At 49.1% G+C, this 16,264-nt stretch overlaps 1 protein-coding gene across 1 annotated transcript in view; it reads right to left on the reverse strand.

Moving 5' to 3' along the window:
• pappa2 (pappalysin 2) overlaps positions 1–16,264 on the reverse strand; it is a 586,487-nt gene that overhangs the window by 432,104 nt on the left and 138,119 nt on the right. The gene's annotated exons all lie outside the window — the stretch shown is intronic.

The raw sequence follows: 16,264 nt of genomic DNA on the forward strand, positions 1-16,264 counted from the left end.
TCCCTGACACACCAATTCTACTGTTCCCTGACACACCGATCCTACTGTTCCCTTACGCACCAATCCTACTGTGTCGTGAAACACCAATCCTACTGTTCCCTGACAAACCAAATCTACTGTGTCCTGATGCACTAATCCTGCCGTGTCCTGACACACCAATCTTAATGTTCCCTGACACACCAATCCTACTGTTCCCTGACACACAAATCCTACTGTTCCCTGACACACCATTCCGACTGTTCCCTGACACACCAATCCGACTGCTCCCTGACACACCAATCCGACTGTTCCCTGACACACCAATCCGATTGTGTCCTACACATCAATCCCAATGTTCCCTGACACACCAATCCTACTGTTCCTTGACACACCAATCCTACTGTTCCCTGACACACCAATCTAACTGTTCCCTGACACACCAATCCTACTGTTCCCTGACACACCAATCCTACTGTTCCCTGACACACCAATCCTACTGTTCCCTGACACACCAATCCTACTGTTCCCTGACACACCAATCCTACTGTTCCCTGACACACCAATCCTACTGTTCCCTGACACACCAATCCTACTGTTCCCTGACACACCAATCCTACTGTTCCCTGACACACCAATCCGACTGTTCCCTGACACACCAATCCTACTGTTCCTTGACACACCAATCTGACTGTGCACTAACACACAATTCCTACTGTTCCCTAACACACCAATCCTACTGTTCCCTAACACACCAATCCAACTGTTCCCTGACACACCAATCCTACTGTTCCCTGACGCACCAATCCTACTGTAGCCTTACACAGCAATCCTACTATGTCCTGACACACCAATCCTACTGTTCCCTCACACACCAATCCTACTGTTCCCTGACACACCAATCCTCCTGTTCCCTGATACACCAAACCAATCCTAGTGTTCCCTGACACACCAATCCTACTGTTCCCTGACACATCAATCCTACTGTTCCCTGACACACCAATCCTACTGTCGCCTTACACACCAATCCTACTGTTCCCTGACACACCAATCCTACTGTTCCCTGACGCACCAATCCTACTGCAGCCTTACACAGCAATCCTACTGTGTCCTGACACACTAATCCTACTATGTCCTGACACACCAATCCTACTGTTCCCTGACACACCAATCCTACTGTTCCCTGACACACCAACCTGACTGTGCACTAACACACAATTCCTACTGGCCCTAACACACCAATCCTACTGTTCCCTAACACACCAATCCTACTGTGCCCTGCTCACCAATCCTACTGTTCCCTTACACACAAATCCCACTGTTGCCTGACACACCAATTCTACTCTTCCCTGACACACCAATCCTCCTGTTCCCTGATACACCAAACCAATCCTACTGTTCCCTGACACACCAATCCTACTGTTCCCTGACACACCAATCCTACTGTTCCCTGACACACCAATCCTACTGTAGCCTGACACACCAACCCTATTGTTCAGTGATACACCAATCCTACAGTTCCCTGACACACCAATCAGTCTGTGTCCTGACACAACAATCCTACTGTTCCCTGACACACCAATCCTACTGTTCCCTGACACACCAATCTAACTGTTCCCTGACACACCATTCCGACTGCGTCCTGACACACCAGTTCGACTGTGTCCTGAATACCAATCCTACTGTTCGTTGGCACAACAATCTAACTGTTCCCTGACACACCAATCCTACTGTTCCCTGTCACACCAATCCTACTGTTCCCTGACACACGGATCCTACTGTTCCCTGACACACAGATCCTACTGTGTCCTGACACACCAAACCTACTGTTCCCTTACACAGCAATACTACTGTGTCCTGACACACAAAACGTACTGTTCCCTGACACACCTATCCTACTGTTCCCTGACACACCAAATCTACTGTGTCCTGATGCACTAATCCTGCCGTGTCCTGACACACCAATCTTAATGTTCCCTGACATACCAATCCTACTGTTCCCTGACACACCAATCCTACTGTTCCCTGACACACCAATCCGACTGTTCCCTGACACACCAATCCGACTGTTCCCTGACACACTAATCCGACTGTGTCCTGGCACGCCAATCCTAATGATCCCTGACACACCAATCCGACTGTTCCCTGACACACCAATCCTACTGTGTACTGACACACCAATCCTCCTGTTCCCTGACACACCAAATCTACTGTGTCCTGATGCAGTAATCCTGCCGTGTCCTGACACACCTATCCGACTGTTCCCTGACACACCAAATCTACTGTGTCCTGATGCACTAATCCTGCCGTGTCCTGACACACCAATATTAATGTTCCCTGGCACACCAATCTTAATGTTCCCTGACACACCAATCCTACTGTTCCCTGACACACCAATCCTACTGTTCCCTGACACACCAATCCTACTGTTCCCTGACACACCAATCCTACTGTTCCCTGACACACCAATCCTACTGTTCCCTGACACACCAATCCTACTGTTCCCTGACACACCAATCCTCATGTTCCCTGACACACCAATCCTCATGTTCCCTGACACACCAATCCTCCTGTTCCCTGACACACCAATCCTCCTGTTCCCTGACACACCAATCCTACTGTGTCCTGACACACCAATCCTACTGTGTCCTGAATACCAATCCTACTGTTCCCTGGCACAAAAATCTAACTGCTTCCTGACACACCAATCTTACTGTTCCTTGACACACCAGTCCTAGTGTTCCCTGACACACCAGTCCTACTGTTCCCTGATAAACCAATCCTACTGTTCCCTGACACACCAAACTTTCTGTTCCCTGACACACCAATCCTACTGTTCCCTGACACACCAATTCTACTGTTCCCTGACACACCGATTCTACTGTTCCCTTACGCACCAATCCTACTGTGTCGTGAAACACCAATCCTACTGTTCCCCGACAAACCAAATCTACTGTGTCCTGATGCACTAATCCTGCCGTGTCCTGACACACCAATCTTAATGTTCCCTGACACACCAATCCTACTGTTCCCTGACACACCAATCCTACTGTTACCTGACACAGCAATCCTACTGTTCCCTGACACACCATTCCGACTGTTCCCTGACACACCAATCCAACTGTTCCCTGACACACCAATCCGACGGTTCCCTGACACACCAATCCGACTGTTCCCTGACACACCAATCCGACTGTTCCCTGACACACCAATCCGATTGTGTCCTGACACATCAATTCTGATGTTCCCTGACACACCAATCCTCCTGTTCCCTGACACACCAATCCTCCTGTTCCCTGACACACCAATCCTACTGGGTCCTGACACACCAATCCTACCGTGTCCTGACACACCAATCCTACTGTGTCCTGACACACCAATCCTACTGTTCCGTGACACACCAATCCGACAGTTCCCTGACACACCAATCCTACAGTTCCCTGACACACCAATCCTATTGTTCCCTGATACACCAATCCTACAGTTTCCTGACACAACAATCAGACTGTATCCTGACACACCAATCGTGCTGTTCCCTGACACACCAATCTAACAGTTCCCTGACACACCAATCCGACTGCGTCCTGACACACCAATCCTACTGTAGCCTTACACACCAATCCTACTGTTCCCTGACACACGAATCCTACTGTTCCCTGATATACCACTCCTACTGTTCCCTGACACACCAATCCAACTGTTCCGTGACACATCAATCCTACTGTTCCCTGACACACCAATCCTACTGTTCCCTGACACACCAATCCTCCTGTTCCGTGATACATCAATCCTACTGTTCCCTGACACACCAATCCTACTGTTCCCTGATATACCAATCCTACTGTAGCCTGACACACCAATCCTACTGTGTCCTGACACACCAATCCTACTGTTCCCTGACACACCAATCCAACTATTCCCTGACACACCAATAGGACTGTGTCCTGACACAGCAATCCAACTGTGCCCTGACACACCAATCCTACTGTGTCCTGACACACCAATCATACTGTGCCCGCACACAACAATCCTATAGCTCCCTGATACACCAATCCTACTGTTCCCTGACACACCAATCCTACTGTTCCCTGACACACCAATCCTACTGTTCCCTGACACACCAATCCTCCTGTTCCCTGATACACCAATCCGACTGTGTACTAACACACGACTCCTACTGTTCCCTAACACAACAATCCTACTGTTCCCTGACACACCAATCCTACTGTTCCCTGACACACCAATCCTCCTGTTCCCTGACACACCAATCCGACTGTGTACTAACACACGACTCCTACTGTTCCCTGATACACCAATCCTACTGTTCCCTGACACACCAATCCGACTGTTACCTGACACACCAATCCGACTGTTCCCTGACACACCAATCCTACTGTTCCCTGACACACCAATACTCATGTTCCCTGACACACCAATCCTCCTGTTCCCTGATGCACCAATCCTACTGTAGCCTTACACAGCAATCTGACTGTGTCCTGACACACTAATCCTACTATGTCCTGACACACCAATCCTACAGTTCCCTGACACACCAACCCTATTGTTCAGTGATACACCAATCCTACAGTTCCCTGACACACCAATCAGTCTGTGTCCTGACACAACAATCCTACTGTTCCCTGACACACCAATCCTACTGTCCCCTGACACACCAATCTAACTGTTCCCTGACACACCATTCCGACTGCGTCCTGACACACCAATTCGACTGTGTCCTGAATACCAATCCTACTGTTCGTTGGCACAACAATCTAACTGTTCCCTGACACACCAATCCTACTGTTCCCTGTCACACCAATCCTACTGTTCGCCGACACACGGATCCTACTGTTCCCTGACACACAGATCCTACTGTGTCCTGACACACCAAACCTACTGTTCCCTTACACAGCAATACTACTGTGTCCTGACACACAAAACGTACTGTTCCCTGACACACCTATCCTACTGTTCCCTGACACACCAAATCTACTGTGTCCTGATGCACTAATCCTGCCGTGTCCTGACACACCAATCTTAATGTTCCCTGACATACCAATCCTACTGTTCCCTGACACACCAATCCTACTGTTCCCTGACACACCAATCCGACTGTTCCCTGACACACCAATCCGACTGTTCCCTGACACAATAATCCGACTGTGTCCTGGCACGCCAATCCTAATGTTCCCTGACACACCAATCCGACTGTTCCCTGACACACCAATCCTACTGTGTACTGACACACCAATCCTCCTGTTCCCTGACACACCAAATCTACTGTGTCCTGATGCACTAATCCTGCCGTGTCCTGACACACCTATCCGACTGTTCCCTGACACACCAAATCTACTGTGTCCTGATGCACTAATCCTGCCGTGTCCTGACACACCAATATTAATGTTCCCTGGCACACCAATCTTAATGTTCCCTGACACACCAATCCTACTGTTCCCTGACACACCAATCCTACTGTTCCCTGACACACCAATCCTACTGTTCCCTGACACACCAATCCTACTGTTCCCTGACACACCAATCCTACTATTCCCTGACACACCAATCCTCATGTTCCCTGACACACCAATCCTCCTGTTCCCTGACACACCAATCCTCCTGTTCCCTGACACACCAATCCTACTGTGTCCTGACACACCAATCCTACTGTGTCCTGAATACCAATCCTACTGTTCCCTGGCACAAAAATCTAACTGTTCCCTGACACACCAATCTTACTGTTCCTTGACACATCAGTCCTAGTGTTCCCTGACACACCAGTCCTACTGTTCCCTGATAAACCAATCCTACTGTTCCCTGACACACCAAACTTTCTGTTCCCTGACACACCAATCCTACTGTTCCCTGACACACCAATTCTACTGTTCCCTGACACACCGATCCTACTGTTCCCTTACGCACCAATCCTACTGTGTCGTGAAACACCAATCCTACTGTTCCCCGACAAACCAAATCTACTGTGTCCTGATGCACTAATCCTGCCGTGTCCTGACACACCAATCTTAATGTTCCCTGACACACCAATCCTACTGTTCCCTGACACAGCAGTCCTACTGTTACCTGACACACCATTCCGACTGTTCCCTGACACACCAATCCGACTGTTCCCTGACACACCAATCCGACTGTTCCCTGGCACACCAATCCGACTGTTCCCTGACACACCAATCCGACTGTTCCCAGACACACCAATCCGATTGTGTCCTGACACATCAATTCTAATGTTCCCTGACACACCAATCCTCCTGTTCCCTGACACACCAATCCTCCTGTTCCCTGACACACCAATCCTCCTGTTCCCTGACACACCAATCCTACTGGGTCCTGACACACCAATCCTACCGTGTCCTGACACACCATTCCTACTGTGTCCTGACACACCAAATCTACTGTGTCCTGATGCACTAATCCTGCCGTGTCCTGAAATAACTATCCGACTGTTCCCTGACACACCAAATCTACTGTGTCCTGATGCACTAATGCTGCCGTGTCCTGACACACCAATATTAATGTTCCCTGACACACCAATCCTACTGTTTCCTGACACACCAATCCTACTGTTCCCTGACACACCAATCCTACTGTTCCCTGACACACCAATCCTACTGTTCCCTGACACACCAATCCTACTGTTCCCTGGCACAAAAATCTAACTGTTCCCTGACACACCAATCTTACTGTTCCTTGACACACCAGTCCTAGTGTTCCCTGACACACCAGTCCTACTGTTCCCTGATAAACCAATCCTACTGTTCCCTGACACACCAAACTTTCTGTTCCCTGACACACCAATCCTACTGTTCCCTGACACACCAATTCTACTGTTCCCTGACACACCGATCCTACTGTTCCCTTACGCACCAATCCTACTGTGTCGTGAAACACCAATCCTACTGTTCCCTGACAAACCAAATCTACTGTGTCCTGATGCACTAATCCTGCCGTGTCCTGACACACCAATCTTAATGTTCCCTGACACACCAATCCTACTGTTCCCTGACACACAAATCCTACTGTTCCCTGACACACCATTCCGACTGTTCCCTGACACACCAATCCGACTGCTCCCTGACACACCAATCCGACTGTTCCCTGACACACCAATCCGATTGTGTCCTACACATCAATCCCAATGTTCCCTGACACACCAATCCTACTGTTCCTTGACACACCAATCCTACTGTTCCCTGACACACCAATCTAACTGTTCCCTGACACACCAATCCTACTGTTCCCTGACACACCAATCCTACTGTTCCCTGACACACCAATCCTACTGTTCCCTGACACACCAATCCTACTGTTCCCTGACACACCAATCCTACTGTTCCCTGACACACCAATCCTACTGTTCCCTGACACACCAATCCTACTGTTCCCTGACACACCAATCCTACTGTTCCCTGACACACCAATCCGACTGTTCCCTGACACACCAATCCTACTGTTCCTTGACACACCAATCTGACTGTGCACTAACACACAATTCCTACTGTTCCCTAACACACCAATCCTACTGTTCCCTAACACACCAATCCAACTGTTCCCTGACACACCAATCCTACTGTTCCCTGACGCACCAATCCTACTGTTCCCTGACACACCAATCCTCCTGTTCCCTGATACACCAAACCAATCCTAGTGTTCCCTGACACACCAATCCTACTGTTCCCTGACACATCAATCCTACTGTTCCCTGACACACCAATCCTACTGTCGCCTTACACACCAATCCTACTGTTCCCTGACACACCAATCCTACTGTTCCCTGACACACCAATCCGACTGTTCCCTGACACACCAATCCGATTGTGTCCTACACATCAATCCCAATGTTCCCTGACACACCAATCCTACTGTTCCTTGACACACCAATCCTACTGTTCCCTGACACACCAATCTAACTGTTCCCTGACACACCAATCCTACTGTTCCCTGACACACCAATCCTACTGTTCCCTGACACACCAATCCTACTGTTCCCTGACACACCAATCCTACTGTTCCCTGACACACCAATCCTACTGTTCCCTGACACACCAATCCTACTGTTCCCTGACACACCAATCCTACTGTTCCCTGACACACCAATCCGACTGTTCCCTGACACACCAATCCTACTGTTCCTTGACACACCAATCTGACTGTGCACTAACACACAATTCCTACTGTTCCCTAACACACCAATCCTACTGTTCCCTAACACACCAATCCAACTGTTCCCTGACACACCAATCCTACTGTTCCCTGACGCACCAATCCTACTGTAGCCTTACACAGCAATCCTACTATGTCCTGACACACCAATCCTACTGTTCCCTCACACACCAATCCTACTGTTCCCTGACACACCAATCCTCCTGTTCCCTGATACACCAAACCAATCCTAGTGTTCCCTGACACACCAATCCTACTGTTCCCTGACACATCAATCCTACTGTTCCCTGACACACCAATCCTACTGTCGCCTTACACACCAATCCTACTGTTCCCTGACACACCAATCCTACTGTTCCCTGACGCACCAATCCTACTGCAGCCTTACACAGCAATCCTACTGTGTCCTGACACACTAATCCTACTATGTCCTGACACACCAATCCTACTGTTCCCTGACACACCAATCCTACTGTTCCCTGACACACCAACCTGACTGTGCACTAACACACAATTCCTACTGGCCCTAACACACCAATCCTACTGTTCCCTAACACACCAATCCTACTGTGCCCTGCTCACCAATCCTACTGTTCCCTTACACACAAATCCCACTGTTGCCTGACACACCAATTCTACTCTTCCCTGACACACCAATCCTCCTGTTCCCTGATACACCAAACCAATCCTACTGTTCCCTGACACACCAATCCTACTGTTCCCTGACACACCAATCCTACTGTTCCCTGACACACCAATCCTACTGTAGCCTGACACACCAACCCTATTGTTCAGTGATACACCAATCCTACAGTTCCCTGACACACCAATCAGTCTGTGTCCTGACACAACAATCCTACTGTTCCCTGACACACCAATCCTACTGTTCCCTGACACACCAATCTAACTGTTCCCTGACACACCATTCCGACTGCGTCCTGACACACCAGTTCGACTGTGTCCTGAATACCAATCCTACTGTTCGTTGGCACAACAATCTAACTGTTCCCTGACACACCAATCCTACTGTTCCCTGTCACACCAATCCTACTGTTCCCTGACACACGGATCCTACTGTTCCCTGACACACAGATCCTACTGTGTCCTGACACACCAAACCTACTGTTCCCTTACACAGCAATACTACTGTGTCCTGACACACAAAACGTACTGTTCCCTGACACACCTATCCTACTGTTCCCTGACACACCAAATCTACTGTGTCCTGATGCACTAATCCTGCCGTGTCCTGACACACCAATCTTAATGTTCCCTGACATACCAATCCTACTGTTCCCTGACACACCAATCCTACTGTTCCCTGACACACCAATCCGACTGTTCCCTGACACACCAATCCGACTGTTCCCTGACACACTAATCCGACTGTGTCCTGGCACGCCAATCCTAATGATCCCTGACACACCAATCCGACTGTTCCCTGACACACCAATCCTACTGTGTACTGACACACCAATCCTCCTGTTCCCTGACACACCAAATCTACTGTGTCCTGATGCAGTAATCCTGCCGTGTCCTGACACACCTATCCGACTGTTCCCTGACACACCAAATCTACTGTGTCCTGATGCACTAATCCTGCCGTGTCCTGACACACCAATATTAATGTTCCCTGGCACACCAATCTTAATGTTCCCTGACACACCAATCCTACTGTTCCCTGACACACCAATCCTACTGTTCCCTGACACACCAATCCTACTGTTCCCTGACACACCAATCCTACTGTTCCCTGACACACCAATCCTACTGTTCCCTGACACACCAATCCTACTGTTCCCTGACACACCAATCCTCATGTTCCCTGACACACCAATCCTCATGTTCCCTGACACACCAATCCTCCTGTTCCCTGACACACCAATCCTCCTGTTCCCTGACACACCAATCCTACTGTGTCCTGACACACCAATCCTACTGTGTCCTGAATACCAATCCTACTGTTCCCTGGCACAAAAATCTAACTGCTTCCTGACACACCAATCTTACTGTTCCTTGACACACCAGTCCTAGTGTTCCCTGACACACCAGTCCTACTGTTCCCTGATAAACCAATCCTACTGTTCCCTGACACACCAAACTTTCTGTTCCCTGACACACCAATCCTACTGTTCCCTGACACACCAATTCTACTGTTCCCTGACACACCGATTCTACTGTTCCCTTACGCACCAATCCTACTGTGTCGTGAAACACCAATCCTACTGTTCCCCGACAAACCAAATCTACTGTGTCCTGATGCACTAATCCTGCCGTGTCCTGACACACCAATCTTAATGTTCCCTGACACACCAATCCTACTGTTCCCTGACACACCAATCCTACTGTTACCTGACACAGCAATCCTACTGTTCCCTGACACACCATTCCGACTGTTCCCTGACACACCAATCCAACTGTTCCCTGACACACCAATCCGACGGTTCCCTGACACACCAATCCGACTGTTCCCTGACACACCAATCCGACTGTTCCCTGACACACCAATCCGATTGTGTCCTGACACATCAATTCTGATGTTCCCTGACACACCAATCCTCCTGTTCCCTGACACACCAATCCTCCTGTTCCCTGACACACCAATCCTACTGGGTCCTGACACACCAATCCTACCGTGTCCTGACACACCAATCCTACTGTGTCCTGACACACCAATCCTACTGTTCCGTGACACACCAATCCGACAGTTCCCTGACACACCAATCCTACAGTTCCCTGACACACCAATCCTATTGTTCCCTGATACACCAATCCTACAGTTTCCTGACACAACAATCAGACTGTATCCTGACACACCAATCGTGCTGTTCCCTGACACACCAATCTAACAGTTCCCTGACACACCAATCCGACTGCGTCCTGACACACCAATCCTACTGTAGCCTTACACACCAATCCTACTGTTCCCTGACACACGAATCCTACTGTTCCCTGATATACCACTCCTACTGTTCCCTGACACACCAATCCAACTGTTCCGTGACACATCAATCCTACTGTTCCCTGACACACCAATCCTACTGTTCCCTGACACACCAATCCTCCTGTTCCGTGATACATCAATCCTACTGTTCCCTGACACACCAATCCTACTGTTCCCTGATATACCAATCCTACTGTAGCCTGACACACCAATCCTACTGTGTCCTGACACACCAATCCTACTGTTCCCTGACACACCAATCCAACTATTCCCTGACACACCAATAGGACTGTGTCCTGACACAGCAATCCAACTGTGCCCTGACACACCAATCCTACTGTGTCCTGACACACCAATCATACTGTGCCCGCACACAACAATCCTATAGCTCCCTGATACACCAATCCTACTGTTCCCTGACACACCAATCCTACTGTTCCCTGACACACCAATCCTACTGTTCCCTGACACACCAATCCTCCTGTTCCCTGATACACCAATCCGACTGTGTACTAACACACGACTCCTACTGTTCCCTAACACAACAATCCTACTGTTCCCTGACACACCAATCCTACTGTTCCCTGACACACCAATCCTCCTGTTCCCTGACACACCAATCCGACTGTGTACTAACACACGACTCCTACTGTTCCCTGATACACCAATCCTACTGTTCCCTGACACACCAATCCGACTGTTACCTGACACACCAATCCGACTGTTCCCTGACACACTAATCCGACTGTGTCCTGACACACCAATACTCATGTTCCCTGACACACCAATCCTCCTGTTCCCTGATGCACCAATCCTACTGTAGCCTTACACAGCAATCTGACTGTGTCCTGACACACTAATCCTACTATGTCCTGACACACCAATCCTACAGTTCCCTGACACACCAACCCTATTGTTCAGTGATACACCAATCCTACAGTTCCCTGACACACCAATCAGTCTGTGTCCTGACACAACAATCCTACTGTTCCCTGACACACCAATCCTACTGTCCCCTGACACACCAATCTAACTGTTCCCTGACACACCATTCCGACTGCGTCCTGACACACCAATTCGACTGTGTCCTGAATACCAATCCTACTGTTCGTTGGCACAACAATCTAACTGTTCCCTGACACACCAATCCTACTGTTCCCTGTCACACCAATCCTACTGTTCCCCGACACACGGATCCTACTGTTCCCTGACACACAGATCCTACTGTGTCCTGACACACCAAACCTACTGTTCCCTTACACAGCAATACTACTGTGTCCTGACACACAAAACGTACTGTTCCCTGACACACCTATCCTACTGTTCCCTGACACACCACATCTACTGTGTCCTGATGCACTAATCCTGCCGTGTCCTGACACACCAATCTTAATGTTCCCTGACATACCAATCCTACTGTTCCCTGACACACCAATCCTACTGTTCCCTGACACACCAATCCGACTGTTCCCTGACACACCAATCCTACTGTGTACTGACACACCAATCCTCCTGTTCCCTGACACACCAAATCTACTGTGTCCTGATGCACTAATCCTGCCGTGTCCTGACACACCTATCCGACTGTTCCCTGACACACCAAATTTATTGTGTCCTGATGCACTAATCCTGCCGTGTCCTGACACACCAATATTAATGTTCCCTGACACACCAATCTTAATGTTCCCTGACACACCAATCCTACTGTTCCCTGACACACCAATCCAACTGTTCCCTGACACACCAATAGGACTGTGTCCTGACACAGCAATCCAACTGTGCACTGACACACCAATCCTACTGTGCCGTGCTCACCAATCCTACTGCTCCCTTACACACAAATCCCACTGTTCCCTGACACACCAATCCGACTGTTCCCTGACACATACAACCTACTGTTCCCTGACACACCAATCCTACTGTAGCCTGACACACCAATCCTACTGTGTCCTGACACACTAATCCTACTGTTCCCTGAAACACCAATCCTACAGTTCCCAAGCACAACAATCAAACTGTTCCCTGACACACCAATCCTACTGTTCCCTGACACACCAATCCTACTGTTCCCTGACACACCAATCCTACCGTTCCCTGATAAATCAATCCGACTGTTCCCTGACACAGCAATCCTACTGTTCCCTGACACACCAATACAACTGTTCCGTGACACACCAATAGGACTGTGTCCTGACAGAGCAATCCAACTGTGCCCTGACACACCAATTCGACTGTGTCCTGAATACCAATCCTACTGTTCGTTGGCACAACAATCTAACTGTTCCCTGACACACCAATCCTGCTGTTCCCTGTCACACCGATCCTACTGTTCCCCGACACACGGATCCTACTGTTCCCTGACACACAGATCCTACTGTGTCCTGACACACCAAACCTACTGTTCCCTTGCACAGCAATACTACTGTGTCCTGACACACAAAACGTACTGTTCCCTGACACACCAATCCTCCTGTTCCCTGACACACCAAATCTACTGTGTCCTGATGCACTAATCCTGCCGTGTCCTGACACACCAATCCTACTGTTCCCTGACACACCAATCCTACTGTTCCCTGACACACCAATCCTACTGTTCCCTGACACACCAATCCTACTGTTCCCTGACACACCAATCCTACTGTTCCCTGACACACCAATCCTACTGTTCCCTGACACACCAATCCTCATGTTCCCTGACACACCAATCCTCCTGTTCCCTGACACACCAATCCTCCTGTTCCCTGACACACCAATCCTACTGTGTCCTGACACACCAATCCTACTGTGTCCTGAATACCAATCCTACTGTTCCCTGGCACAAAAATCTAACTGTTCCCTGACACACCAATCTTACTGTTCCTTGACACATCAGTCCTAGTGTTCCCTGACACACCAGTCCTACTGTTCCCTGATAAACCAATCCTACTGTTCCCTGACACACCAAACTTTCTGTTCCCTGACACACCAATCCTACTGTTCCCTGACACACCAATTCTACTGTTCCCTGACACACCGGTCCTACTGTTCCCTTACGCACCAATCCTACTGTGTCGTGAAACACCAATCCTACTGTTCCCCGACAAACCAAATCTACTGTGTCCTGATGCACTAATCCTGCCGTGTCCTGACACACCAATCTTAATGTTCCCTGACACACCAATCCTACTGTTCCCTGACACAGCAATCCTACTGTTCCCTGACACACCATTCCGACTGTTCCCTGACACACCAATCCGACTGTTCCCTGACACACCAATCCGACTGTTCCCTGACACACCAATCCGACTGTTCCCTGACACACCAATCCGACTGTTCCCTGACACACCAATCCGACTGTTCCCAGACACACCAATCCGATTGTGTCCTGACACATCAATTCTAATGTTCCCTGACACACCAATCCTCCTGTTCCCTGACACACCAATCCTCCTGTTCCCTGACACACCAATCCTCATGTTCCCTGACACACCAATCCTCCTGTTCCCTGACACACCAATCCTACTGTGTCCTGACACACCAATCCTACTGTGTCCTGAATACCAATCCTACTGTTCCCTGGCACAAAAATCTAACTGTTCCCTGACACACCAAACTTTCTGTTCCCTGACACACCAATCCTACTGTTCCCTGACACACCAATTCTACTGTTCCCTGACACACCGATCCTACTGTTCCCTTACGCACCAATCCTACTGTGTCGTGAAACACCAATCCTACTGTTCCCTGACACACCAATCCTACTGTTCCCTGACACACCAATCCTACTGTTCCCTGACACACCAATCCTACTGTTCCCTGACACACCAATCCTCCTGTTCCCTGACACACCAATCCTACTGTGTCCTGACACACCAATCCTACTGTGTCCTGAATACCAATCCTACTGTTCCCTGGCACAAAAATCTAACTGTTCCCTGACACACCAAACTTTCTGTTCCCTGACACACCAATCCTACTGTTCCGTGACACACCAATTCTACTGTTCCCTGACACACCGATCCTACTGTTCCCTTACGCACCAATCCTACTGTGTCGTGAAACACCAATCCTACTGTTCCCCGACAAACCAAATCTACTGTGTCCTGATGCACTAATCCTGCCGTGTCCTGACACACCAATCTTAATGTTCCCTGACACACCATTCCGACTGTTCCCTGACACACCAATCCGACTGTTCCCTGACACACCAATCCTCCTGTTCCCTGACACACCAATCACCCTGTTCCCTGACACACCAATCCTCCTGTTCCCTGACACACCAATCCTACTGGGTCCTGACACACCAATTCTACCGTGTCCTGACACACCAATTCTACCGTGTCCTGACACACCAATCCTACCGTGTCCTGACACACCAATCTGACAGTTCCCTGACACACCAATCCTACAATTCCCTGACACACCAATCCTATTGTTCCCTGATACACCAATCCGACAGTTTCCTGACACACCAATCAGACTGTATCCTGACACAGCAATCCTGCTGTTCCCTGACACACCAATCTAACTGTTCCCTGACACACCAATCCGACTGCGTCCTGACACACCAATCCTACTGTAGCCTTACGCACCAATCCTACTGTTCCCTGACACACGAATCCTACTGTGTCCTGACACACCAATACTAATGTTCCCTGACACACCAATCAGACTGTTTCCTGACACACCAATCCTGCTGTTCCCTGACACACCAATCTAACTGTTCCCTGACACACCAATCCGACTGCGTCCTGACACACCAATCCTACTGTAGCCTTACACACCAATCCTACTGTTCCCTGACACACCAATCCTACTGTGTCCTGACACACCAATCCTACTGTTCACTGACACACCAATCCAACTGTTCCCTGACACACCAATCCTATTGTTCCCTGATATACCAATCCTACTGTTCCCTGACACACCAATCCAACTGTTCCGTGACACATCAATCCAACTGTTCCCTGACACACCAATCCTACTGTTCCCTGACACACCAATCCTCCTGTTCCCTGATACACCAATCCTACTGTTCCCTGACACACCAATCCTATTGTTCCCTGATATACTAATCCTACTGTTCCCTGACACACCAATCCAACTGTTCCGTGACACATCAATCCAACTGTTCCCTGACACACCAATCCTATTGTTCCCTGATATACCAATCCTACTGTTCCCTGGCAC

This window comes from Pristiophorus japonicus, chromosome 8, assembly GCF_044704955.1.
Source record: "Pristiophorus japonicus isolate sPriJap1 chromosome 8, sPriJap1.hap1, whole genome shotgun sequence".
Taxonomy (NCBI): domain Eukaryota; kingdom Metazoa; phylum Chordata; class Chondrichthyes; family Pristiophoridae; genus Pristiophorus; species Pristiophorus japonicus.